Raw genomic sequence first — 13828 nt, 5'->3', positions numbered from 1 at the left:
CCCAAATAGATTTATGCTGATAAAGGGTACGAGGCAAACCTGTCATAAAGTCCATGTTCACTTTCTCCTATTTCTACATGGGAATATTGAACTCCTGCATAGACCCACTAGGTTTCTAGTGCTCAACCTTAACTTGATGACATGTAGAGCACTTAGATACAAAATCTGCAATATCTTTCTTCATCCTACTCCACTAATAGATCTCCCATAAATCATGGTACATCTTAGTGGGCCCTGGTTGAATAGAGTAACGCGCACCATGTGCTTCTGGAATAATTTGTTGCCTTAACTTGTCTACACTAGGTAAACACAATCTACCCGAACAATGCAAACACCATCACCCCCTTGGGAGAACCACTTTCTAATCTCTAACTGAATCTTTCAACTTAACTAGACTGGGATCTCTATCCTACTTTTCCTTCACCTTGGAAACTAGAGATGACTCTGAGCTACTCTGCACTTATACACTACCTTTTGCTGAATCGAGTAAACGGACACCTAGTCGGGTAAGCTGATAAACTTTCTTAGCTAACTTCTTCTTACCATCCTTAACATGGGATACACTACCCATAGACATTCTACTGAGAGTATCAGCCACTGCATTGGCCTTGCCCGAATGATACAGAATGCTCATGTCATAATTTTTCAATAACTCTACTCATATTCTCTGACGCAAATTCAAATCTTTCTGAGATAACATATACTGAAGATTTTTGTGATCTGTGAACACATCCACATATACCCCATACAAGTAATGCCTCCAAATTTTTAAGGCAAATACTATAGCTGCTAGCTCAAGATCATGAGTCAGATAATTTTTCTCATGAGGCTTAAGATTTCTGGAGGCGTAGGCTATGACCTTACCTCTCTGCATGTGGATACAACCCAAATCTACTTTGAATGCATCATAATACACAAAAAACCACCTGAACGGTTTGCTAGAGTCAAGACTGGGCCTGGGGTGAGTCAAGCCTTCAACTCCTAAAAACTCTTCTCATATGAATTTGACCACTAAAACTTGACTTTCTTCTGAGTCAATCTAGAAATGGGGGATGCAATTGAAGCAAACCCTTCAACAAATAGACGGTAATAGCCAGCTAAACCTAAGAAACTCCTGATATCTGATGAAGAGATGGGTCTAGGCAAGTTTCTCACTACTTTAGTCTTTTGAGGATCAACTCTAATGCCATCATCGAAAATAATATGACCAAGGAATGCTACTGATCTTACCCAGAATTCACACTTACTAAATTTAGTGAATAACTGATGGGCTCTACGAGTCTGAAGCACTATGCTGAGATGGTCTGCATGATTTCTTTTTCTACGAGAATATACAAAAATGTCATCAATGAAGACTATGACGAACATGTCCAAGTACTTCTTGAACACTAGGTTCATCAATTCTATAAAAGCTTCTGGGGCATTTGTGAGACCAAAGGACATGACTAGAAATTCAAAGTAACCATACCGAGTTTGGAAAGCTATTTTTGGAATGTCACATTCTCTGACTCTAAGCTGATGATAGCCTGATCTGAGGTCTATCTTGGAAAAGTAACTGACACCCTGAAGTTGGTCGAACAAGTCATCGATTCTAGGAAGTGGATATTTATTCTTGATTGTGACCTTGTTTAACCGACGGTAGTCTATACACATTCTAAGAGAATCATCTTTCTTATGCACAAATAGAACAGGTGCGCCCCATAGAGAGATGTTGGGTCTTATGAATCCATTGTCTAAGAGATCCTTCAACTGTTCTTTCAATTCCTTGAGTTTAGCTGGAGCCATTATGTATGGTGAAATAGATATAGCCTGAGTATCTAGGAGAAGGTCTATTCTGAAGTTGATTTCCCTTTCAGGAGAAACTTCGAGAAGATATTTAGGAAACACATCTAAGAATTCTTTTACTACTGGGACTGACTCAAGAGTAGGAGTTTCTGAATTAGAGTCTCCGAATCGTACAAGATGGTAAATACACCCCTTTAATATCATCTTTCTGGCTCTAAGGTATGAAATCAATTGACCCCTAAGAGATGTAGCACTACCTCTTCATTCGAGGACTGGTTTATTTGGAAACTAAAAATGAACTATTTTGTTTCTACAATCAACTGATACATAGCATGAGTTAAGCTAATCCATGCCGAGAATGACGTCAAAATCTGTTATCTCTAACTCTACGAGATCAACTGAAGTAACTTTTTGAGCTATTATGATCGAACAGTTCCTATATACCTGATTATCTACAATGGAAATGCCTACTGGGGTAGACACTGAAAAGGGATTTACTAGATTTTTGGGACTGACTCTAAAATTGATGGCTATATATGGAGTTACAAAAGAAAGAGAAGCACTAGGGTCTAGTAAAGCATAAACATGTAAGTGAAAGACCTGCAATGTACTAGTAACTATGTCAGGAGAATTTTCCTGATCTTAGTGGGCCTGAAGAAAATATAATCCATTGGACGTTGACCACAGGTAGCACTAGAAGCAACACTTTTCTGAGTTGGGCGATCGGATGGAACTGACGACTGATGGGACTGGCCCTATTGGTGCATATCCCTACCCTTCTGAGCAACTATCTGACACTCTCCAATCCGATGGTCTAGCTTTCCACACCCGAAGAAAACATCACTACCCGCTCTATACTCACCCGAATGGTGTCTGCCATATTTCTGACATAGAGGATTTGTATGAGCATTGCAAACACTGACTTGGGACTGGAGCCTAGTGCCCTATCCCTATTGTCATTTCTGAATTTGGGTATTGGGGCACTATATAAAGAGGGTACTGGGGCTATAGACCTCAGATAAAACTGAGAATGGTTACCACCTTCCGACTTTAGCTGATTGAAATTAAAACTACCCATCCTAGCTCTCTTGTTTCCTCTCTCCCCTCCTTAATCTTTTGCTTCTCTATCTATTGAGCATGAACCATCATTCTAGACAAGTCCATCTCACTAATAAGTATTGCGGTCCTACACTCTTTGACCATACTATCAGACATGCCAAATAAAAACTTACTCATCTTGGACCTACTGTCAGCCATTACATGAGGTGCATATTTAGCTAACTCTATGAACTTGAGAGAATACTCCCGCACACTCATGCTACCTTGCCTCAAATTAATAAATTCTAACACTATGGCCTCTCTTAACTCCAATGGAAAGAATCTGTCCAGGAAAGCCATGACAAAATCTTCCCATTCTATAAGCCCTACATCAGTATCTCTATCAACTTTTCACTGCTTAAACCAAGTATAGGCTACATCTTGCAATTGATACACATCCAAATCGGCACTCAGACTAGACGTCACCCCTATAGCATCCGTGACCTTTTAAACTATATCTAAGAATTCCTATGGATTCTCTTCAGACTTAGATCCCATGAAAGAAGGAGGATTTATTCGGGTAAAATCCCAAATTCTAGTTGCAGCAGTATTGCCCATTAGGTTGGCTGGACCAGTGGCTAGCCATTAATTCTGTGCTACTATAGAGTTTGCTAGAGTAGTTAATGCAGCCCTAAATTCTGCATGAGAGACGTACTCGTCCAGAGAATCTGCCTAGATGGGCGAAGGGGCTGGCTGAGTTTCTATTCTTCTTCTGTTCTTCTAGGGAGGCATGTTCTATAAATGGAAGAAAGAAATGGATTTGACTGAGAGTTTAAATTGAGCTCATGCTCACTAGCATGACATCAATACTGAAAGAAGGAAAAATTTTCCTAAACATCTTGTAGCCTCTCATCCATAAGTGTGTGCACTACACACCCATGCACAAGACTTTACTCAATGTGGCTTTCAGACTTCCTAGGACACTTTAAGACCTTAAGCCCTGATACCAATTTTGTAATAACCTGAGACTACCCCCTAGTCGTTACATGGTTCTTACGATCCAGAGAGACCACAAGCTAAACCATGAGCTGGTACCTGCTGTGAGTACTGAATAACATGATCATAAATGCAGAAGAATACTGACATGCCATAAGGTTTTAATAACTAAATATAAAGCTGAAATATGAGTCTATAAAAACAACTGACTGAATTTGATAGAATAAAGATAAACTGGATCACTAACTGTAATATCAGAATACTGGATAACTGACTCTAATATTTGAAAAGCCTCTATAACTGACTGACTAAATATGACTTGATGGGACAGGCCACAACTAACTCTAACTAACTACTAACTGAGACATGAAATAAAGTAGGCCTATCCTCAAAGTGTGAGGACTCACCACTGCTGCAGCTGAGAATCTGATGATTCTACTCATGAGCTGGGAATTAAGCATCAGAACCTATGATATAATACATCATAGCACAAAAGAAAAGGTATGGAATCAGTACTTTGAATGTACTGGTATGCTAAATGAGGTTGGTTGATATGCATGGTTTAATGAATAGAACTAATGATTAACCGGATATGTATGTAAAGCATGGAGTACTGCGTAGAGAACATAAAATCTGCAGATACTAATAACACATAGAAATCTATAAATATTGAGGATGCATGACCAAGAATATAACATAACTGAATAAAATCTATAAACTGAAATACTGAGATAACTGAAATTTGTATGCTTTGGTCAAACAACACTAAGAATAAATAACTGAACTGGGACTATAACTAAAACCATATCTGAGACTATGGAAGGTATCATCTAACTGACATTCCCCAATTTGAGCTAATCAGGGTTTAACACGTAACTCTAGCTAGAAGGGTATTAATACCATGCCATGGGTACTAAGAATAGCTATTTGGATCCACTGAACTGATATAATGTCCAAAGGACTAAGGGTGTCAAGCCTGAACTAACGGGTGACCCCTGCGAGATAGTCAAGCCTAATCTGATGGGTGACTACTTATATCCTACGTTGGCTACATAGTTCTAGTGTATAGGGACTGCTACTAACAACTCTGCCTATCTGATGGGAAGCTGCCATCCCTACACTCTCTCGGCGCAAAATCCTACTCCTTACTGAAAGACACGAATGTACTAGACTGTTCTAAGTTGGATGACTGATATCTGACTATTATGATAATGCTTATAATATAATATGAAGAATATTATATAATGTACTAATACTAGACTAAATAAATATCTATAATTTTTAGGTAGTCAATACCCCCAGGACTCAAAGCAACAATACTGAAAGGACACTAAAGCTTGAAGGCCAAAACATTAAGGCTCTTAATAAATAAATTACTCTTGTAGGCATTTTATCAAACATTTGTAGTTTATGGTTTTAAAACAATCATAGGGATGTCATGGAACTTATAGAAATAGCATGAATTCATCATAATAGCATTAAATCATGGTTTAATTCAGTAAGTCATAGTATTAAAACATGAAAGATTGAATAATAACAATAATTTCATGGTAACATGGTATAGAATCATAGTTCATGGAGATTCATGGATGAATCATAATTTAAAACGTGATTACTTGAAAAGATCACAATTTTATAATTTAAAAAGCTTGCTTGGACTCCATGGATGAACATCTAACATACCTGGATTAATGAATTTGAAGAGATGAATGGAGAGTTCTTAAGAAATTGTCTTGAATTTGAGGGCTAGGGTTCCTTGTTCTTGAAAGAGGGATTTTTAATTTTGAAGAAGAATTGAATAATGATGACTACTTTGGGTGTTTAGGGGTTAAATTTCGTGTTTTAGGTTAATTAGGACCGTGGAAAAAGACCTAAATACCCTTAAATGAATTTAAAAATGGAAGCTATAAACTGACCATCCCAATTTTTGGCCTTGGCGTGATGCACCACTATCATTCCAAGCCACTAAAAAAGGAAAAATTGCGACCTGGACAAACGGTGCGATGCCACTATCGCGGTAAGCCTGTAGATGCCATTTTGTCCACCTCCACGATGCGCCATGATTACGGAGGCCTATTGGAAATTAACAAATAGGAAATTGGCCTACTTCAAGATGTACCATGATCTCGGAGTCACACTGTAAATATAAAATTGTCATTTGGGCTGCCTACGTGACACGCTGAGGGTTAAAATGATGGTGTTTAATGACTGAAGCTTAAAATTGCCATAACTTCTTATCCAGTTATCAGATTAAGGAAAATTTTATATCATTGGAAATGTAACTGAATTTCCTATGCAATGGTAGGCTTTAAACTAAAAAATAATAAGTGTTTGAAAAATTTCATATACGAATACCTATGTATTGAGACTTAGATTATGCTATGGAATTACGAGGTGTTACAAGAATTCTAACATTGATGCTTTAAATAATGAATTAGTGTATATCTACCTAATAGATGAAGACCCTAAAACTCATGATGAAACAACGAGTTTAATAGATTCAATATTTTGAAGAGAGGACACTAAAAGTCAATCAGAATCTATAGTATCTAAACACACCTTGAACTTGTATGATTTGTCTAAAGATTGTAAACTCATAAGTTGCAAGTGGATATTTAATAAGAAATTAAGGCCTTCCAATATAATTGATCAATATAAGGTTAGACTTGTGATTAGGAGTATTAATTAAAACAAAGGTGTTGATGATTTTAATATTTATTCTCTTGTAATTAAAATACCTATCATTGAGACTCTTATTGCTAGCCATTATTCATAATTTAATGGGATACCAAATAAATGTTAAAACTGCATTTTAAATGGTAATTGAGAGGAAAACATCTATATGACTCAACTGAGGATTTTGTGGTCCTAGGAAAAGATGATAAAGTATGAAAATTGAGAAAATCCTTTTATGGACTAAAGCAGACACCTAAGAAGTGGTATCAAAAATTTGATTTCACATTAATAGATAATCAATTTGCTATTAATTCAGTTGATACCCATGTTTATTCCATAATGATAGGATCAAATTATGTAATTATATATTTATACATGGATGACATGTTAATCTTTGAACCTAATGTGAATGTCGTAAATGAGATTAAGGAATTTTGATTTTCTAAATTTGAAATGAAATACCTTACAGAAGATAATGTGATTTTATGAATTAAAATCAAAAGAACTATTAGTGATTTCTCTTTGTGTAAGTCAAATTATACTGAAAATATGTTGAAAAGGTATGTTTGCTTTGATTTAGTTTCCATCAGAACTCCGTATGATCCTAGAATACTCTGATGTAGCTTATGTTGTTAGTAGATTAAGTAGATATACTCATAATTCTGGTAGTGGACTTTGAAATGCTTTTCATTGCTAGTTAATGTATTTGAGAGGTACTACGAATTGATATTTGCATTTTAATAAATTTTCTACCATTTTATAAGATTTTTGTGATGCAAACAGACTAACTATGATAAAGTTAGCTCCACCACTAGCTACGTGTTTACTTTAAGTGTAGGTGTTATTTCATGAAGTCTTCAAATCAGACTTGTATAGCATGCTCTACTATGATATCTAAGTTCATGACTTTCAAGTTGGCAGGAAAAGAAGCTGAGGGGCTGAGAAACCTTTTGACAAATGTGCTGTTATGGTGAAGACAAGCTTCACTAAATTTTTTACATTGTAACTCATAGGCGACAATTGATATTATAATAAATAGTGTGTAGAATAAAATAAAGAGATATTTCACATCATACATGGTGTAGTTAAACAGTTATTGAAACATGATATTATTTTTTTGAAATATATAAGGTTTAGAAGAAATTTGATGGATCCAATGACCAAGGGTTTGACAAAAAATGGTCCTTGAATCATTGAGGGGATAGCGCTAAAGCTCATGGATTGATGTAATATGATGGATACCCATTTGTGGTCAAACAAAGTCTAAAGCTCTCAATGTAAAATATATTTTCTATCCCTATGGGGCGAGGTAGTGTTTTATAAGATTAAGCTTATTTTTTCTCTAAATGATCCATGGCCTTAAGTTGATCTATGAGATAGACTTCATGAATCTCCTACATGAGTATAAATGATTGGTAACCTTATATGAAAGACTTAGATTGTATTTATAGAACACTTATGATGAGACTCGAGGTTTGTGTATGGCTGTAAAAGCCCCTTGATAGTATCGTTAAGGTTGCTAAAATCAAGGATATGATATGTGTTGTAGGGGTATAAACTTATGCCTATCTAGTTCAAGAGTACTTCACTTTTTAGATAATTATTATTGCCTCATATTACTAACACTTAGGTACGTGCATGTTCCTTTTGTTTGCCCAGAAGTATTGCTATTTATTTTGTCTTTGCATTTGTGGGGGATTGAAAGCATTTTTATTACTCCCTCAATTTAAAAAAGGATGACCTAATTTCCTTTTCTGTTTGTTTCAAAAAGAATGATCCCTTTTTGGAAATACTTTAATTTTAATTTTTCACATGACATGTTTGTAATACCCCGCACTTCTATCTAGCTTAAAATCATCCCAAAAATGTTAAAGACTTGCTTTAAAATATGAATACAATTTTATATATGTGGAATTTTCAAGATTTTGGCTTTTTGTTGTATGAAAAATTGAATAAGGTTTCCATCAATACCAAATTTGCCCAAATCCAACACCCGGGCGAAGAGTTAGAGTCATTTTAGTAAGACAGTGGGACACCTAAGCCATCAACGTGTCGCAGAGCATGCCAAAATAGCAATCGTCAAAATCCAGTGAGCCTCCATGATTATGGTGCATCGTGCCAAGGCTCAATTTCAGAGTTTTTAATTTCTAGTGTACCAACGCGATTCCACTAAGCCGCGCGCCGTCAGCCCAGTTCCCAGTTGGCAATTTCCAGTGATACGGTGCGATAGCACAGCATCGCGCCAACCTGCCAAATCGAGAAATTTTGACAAAAAATAAATATTTCATCCAGGGATAAATTAGTCTTTTCCCAAGGTTTTAACACGTCCAGGTGCGGAATTTAATCCCTAAAAATATTTTAAGTTATTATTTACTCACTTTTCCCCAAATCAAGAACATTATCTCCTAAGAAACACAACCCTAGCTTTAGAGAAATCAAGCCAATTCTAAGAATCTCTCCAAGAACTTCAAGAAACTTACAATAAAGGTATGTCAAGTGTTGATTCATGGGTCCCTTTCACCCATGAAGCTCAAGAATCTCTTTTCAAAATCCAAGGATTTTGTATTTATGAATGTTTATGATTTAGTTGAATTGAAATTCATGTTCATGTTGTTGTTGAGTTTTGATTCATGTTTTAAATTACATATTCCAATGATTGATCCTAGTATGTGATGATTTGCATAATATTCATGATAAATACTTCAAATTGTAAATTGATTTATGCAACCATGATGATTAGATGCATTGATGATGGTATAACCGAAGTATGCTCTCCATGTGTTTGATAAAATACCTATGTGAAGGAAAAAGTGCCATTATAGTATGTTAATGTGAAATCCCCATTCATGTACAAGCTAATGCATGTCAAGTATTTGATGAAATGCCTTAGTCAATGAATTATGGATATATATATATATATATATATATATATATATATATATATATATAGCCTATATATATATAGCCATTGTTGTGCTTATAAACTTGTGCCATAATTTACTTTTATGCCATCGAGTCCTGGGGGTATTTATACCCGACAATTTAGCTGTGTGCTTAGAGCCAGTGTCAGTTTCACGATAATCTCAGTCATGCCATGATCATTAGTATTCTCAGTCAGTTACATAACTTAGGAAAAGTCAATAATCTCATGAACTCAGTCAATTAACAGAATTCAGTAATAATCCGTCAGTCCACGAAACTTATTGAACTCACTCCAGTTCATCTCAGTATAATCAGTTCATCGTCTATTTAGTTGGGAGTAGGATTTAGCACCAAGCGAACCCAAGGATGATGGTACACACTGACAGTAGAGGGTGTGACCGCGTAGAAGCAATCCTTGCATTCCAGAACTATGTAGCCATCATAGTTTGAGACATCAACACTGATAGTTAAGGGTTGATAAGGTGGATTAACACTTCTATATGAGGGTTCCACCGTTCTCCTTAGGGACACTACCAGATGAGGGTCACTCATAGCTTATATTTACCAGTGGTGCGATATAGATACCCTTCCATTTGGGGTTACAAATTGGACCCCAACTCAGCTATAATAGCTTATTAGGGGCATGTCGGTTAGATGACTACTTCCCACAGTCTTAGTCTCAGTCTCCGTAATAGAACTCAAATAGTTCTACAGATTTTAGGGCTGCTAGATACAGTCACTCAGCTCAATACGAAACTCTAGTTCCATCAAAATCAAGACTCTCAGCAACAATCACCCAGTATTAGTTATATCAGTTATCAGTAATCCATGTTATCAGTATATTCAAAATTCAGAATCCCCATGTTTCAGTTAAAGTTATGTTTTTATACATGTATCCTCAAGCAGTCATGTTTATGTTCATGTTATCAGTCAATTATAGTTCATGCATATGAACCCCATGCATTCAGCCTACCTCACTTGCGTACCAGTACATTCTCACGTACTGATGCATACTTTTCTTTTGCGGTATGGTATTTTATACCATAGGTTCGGACACTCAGGTTTTCGATCGTACTTAGCAGCTCAGGTTTTAGTCAGCAGCGGTAGATTAGGAGTGAGTCCTCATCATTTGAGGATGCTTTATCATTTCAGTATTTTAGTACTTAGTTTATTTCAACAGTTGGAGTTAGTTGGGGACATGTCCCATCAACTCCTTATTCAGACAGATAGATGCTTATTCAGACTATAGTCTATTCAAACAGTTATTTTAGTTTTGGTATTTTTCATACCACAATTACAGTTATGTTTGAGTTTTAGACCTTACAACAAATTTTAGCCCATCTTCCGCATTATACAGTGTTATGTTACAGTTATTACAGCAGGTACCAGTCATGAGTTAGGTTGTGGTCCTTTAGGGTAATGGGCACCGTGTAGTATCCGAGGTAACAGGCTCGGGGCGTTACAATGTTTAGGACCACAAGATTAAAGGGAATTTTTATTTATTTGACACAACTTTAATTTAAGGCCACAAGATTCAAAAGACTTCTTTATTTTTTAAAACTTTCTGTTAAATCAAAGTCATTCTTTTTGAAACGAAGGCAGTAAATGATTAGAATACAAAGTGTAAAACTTCTTTTAGCTTATCTAAAAGAATAAGCACAAATATATTGTTACAAAAATATTTACCAAATATATTGTAAGAAAGTGTAACTTTTAACTTAATTCTTTTGTAATTGTGTTCATTCAATTCTCCTTTAACGAATGAATTCATTTATTGAGACAATTCTTCTTTAACTGATGAGCTAATTTATTGAATTCCCCGTTAACTCAACTCCCGTAACATCTTTTGTTCCTCACTTACATAAACCACTTCATTTGTTAAGGAAAGGAACACCAATAAAGTGAAAGAAAAACATCTCCCTCCTTTCTTCCTAAGTTCTTTATTTTGGACAATAGTTTTGAGCAACCTTCACACTTTCAACCACGAGTTCATGTGTTTGAAAATAGTTGTAGAACCTTGGAGAGCGATAAGCTATAAGGATTTGTACCAAAGTCGAATCAAAATCGCTTTCAAGACAACGACTTATCCCAACAAAGTATTTGTGACTAATTTACTTAACTATCATTACTAATTATAGTTTCAATATTAACATTGTAATAATATTTTCAACATTGTTGACCATCTTATCAACGACAGTGAGAAATAAAACATGATCAATATAATATTGAAATAACTAATCACACATGAAAAATGTTACACGAAATTGAACAAGAAAATAAAAAATTAGTGATATTGGAAAACTTAAAAAGTTTTGTCACTAATGTTGTTTAACGATGAGTTATCAAAAAATCATGTTAGCTATAAATTATTAGTGAAAGATTATCAACCAATTTCTTATTTTCTTGTGGTGATATACACTAATAAAAAAAGGAGAAAAACCGACCACAAATGTGGTCGGTTTTCCCCACAAACCGACCACAAAACTGATCAAAATGTGTGGTCGGTAAAGTTGTGGTACTTTTTTAAAAACCGACCACAAGTGGTCATTTTTTTTTATAAGAAATATATATATTTTTAAAATTTATTATTATTTTATTAAAATTGGAAAAAAAATTTAGGGAAAAAAATTGACCACTAATGGTCAATTTTTTATTAAATTAATTAATTTAGTTGAAACCGACCACTTATGGTAGGTTTTCTAATAAATTAAATAATTAATTTATTATAAAATCGACCACTTGTGGTAGGTTTTCTAATAAATTAATTAATTAATTTATTATAAAACTGACCACTCGTGGTAAGTTTTTTGCAAAAAAAAAAAATTCAAAAAACTGACCACTTGTGGTCGGTTTTTCTGAAAATTTAAAAAAAATAAAAATTAAAACCCAAATACAGCATAGAACAACAACAATGCAATACAGTAGTATCAAATCAAATACATCAGCAATAACAACCAAAAACTAATTGTAAATACTTTCAAAAGTGTACAAGACATACAAGATGTCCAACAAAAGTGAAGATGAAAATACTACAACAATAGTTTCATACAACAAAATGTCTAAATTCAAATTACAACACATACAAAAAATAAAAAAATAAAAGTCATCATTATCGAATTCGTCTTCGTCTTCCATATCATCATCCGTGCTAAAATCATCCAGGAGGCCTAGACCCTTTGCAGCCCGAACTGCATCACCAGAACACGGAGGAATAACCCCCGCAGTCCTAATGAAAGAGCTCATCTGCTACTACAGCTTATTGAATTGTGATGTTGTTTCCTTCTCTGTATTCTTCTATCTCTCTCTATTCAGCAAGCTCTTCAGTGAGTTGAGAAACCGTATTTTGTAGTCTTTCAATCGTTTCTCTATCAACTGAAGAGCTAGAGTAAGAAGGGCTGGATAAACACCTAATATTATCGCCAAAAAGGTTTTTGTGGTATCTCACCAAATGGCCTCTATATGCAGCACCCACAACTTTTTCCCATAACTCCTCTTCTACATGTTGGGTTATTGGGTCACCCTGACTTTCAGGAGGCTGACTACTATGATACTCACCAACAAGACGCATATATTCGTCCTATATTCAAAGTAAAGTTAATACTAAAAGTCAAAAAATATTAAAGTAGCTATAATTGAATAATATCAACTTTAAGAAAAAGATTCATAAACTGAGAATTTATTTCTTACATGGACAGCTTTTGCATGAGCTTCAACCCAGACATCTTCATCAGTTGGGTTCTTTTTTTTTCATCACATGAGTCTCCTCGTATAGCTCATAATGTGGTATTTTCGTACCCTTTACGTTTTCCTGCATATGAAAAAATTATCAATGTTCAAATAATAAAAAAAATTTAAATAGAAACAAACAATTAAAATTGTAAAAGTTACATACCATTATTTCATCACAGGAAAAGTACTTATGGCACTTGTAGTATGTAGGGAGCCACCCTTGGATGATGCTCGGGCTTTCTTTTCTTTTTCACTCAACAATTGGTATTCTGCGCTACTCCAATGGCGAAGATACAGTTGCCATGCGGGCTCAGGAATCCACTTAGGTTTTACCAATTTCTTTCGGGCATAATCCAAGAGATCATTAAATCTGGCTCTACATCTTATGAAAAAGTTCTTCTTTATAAGAAATGTATTTGCATCATCCCACCAGTAAAATTTCTACAACAAGAATATAATATTCAATCTTTTGTTCTAACAAAGTGTTAATAAGTAGTCGATAAGTTAAATCCTTACCTTAGATTCTTCTAACATTCTATCCCTGTCAAGTTCTGGAACCTTTTGCCAGCTGGTCTAGTAGCCATTGAAGTGCCGAGTAATGCATAGTCACGCCTTTTGTCCAACTCCACCATCCATCTTAAACCTATAACACAAGATCAAACAGTAATTTCATAGAGAATAA

At 35.1% G+C, this 13828-nt stretch overlaps 1 long non-coding RNA gene across 1 annotated transcript; it reads right to left on the bottom strand.

The window, feature by feature from the left end:
* Positions 1 to 12499: 12499 nt before the first annotated feature.
* LOC124898573 lies at positions 12500 to 13545 on the bottom strand. The gene is made up of 3 exons (XR_007055361.1): positions 13310 to 13545; positions 13105 to 13225; positions 12500 to 12994 (listed from the first exon to the last, which is right to left on the bottom strand). It is a non-coding gene; the product is annotated as an uncharacterized LOC124898573 (long non-coding RNA).
* Between the last annotated feature and the right edge of the window lie 283 nt (positions 13546 to 13828).

Source organism: Capsicum annuum, chromosome 1 (genome assembly GCF_002878395.1).
Source record: "Capsicum annuum cultivar UCD-10X-F1 chromosome 1, UCD10Xv1.1, whole genome shotgun sequence".
NCBI lineage: Eukaryota > Viridiplantae > Streptophyta > Magnoliopsida > Solanales > Solanaceae > Capsicum > Capsicum annuum.
The sequence above is the reverse complement of the archived record's forward strand: the minus strand, read 5'-3'. Positions and strand labels throughout refer to the sequence as shown.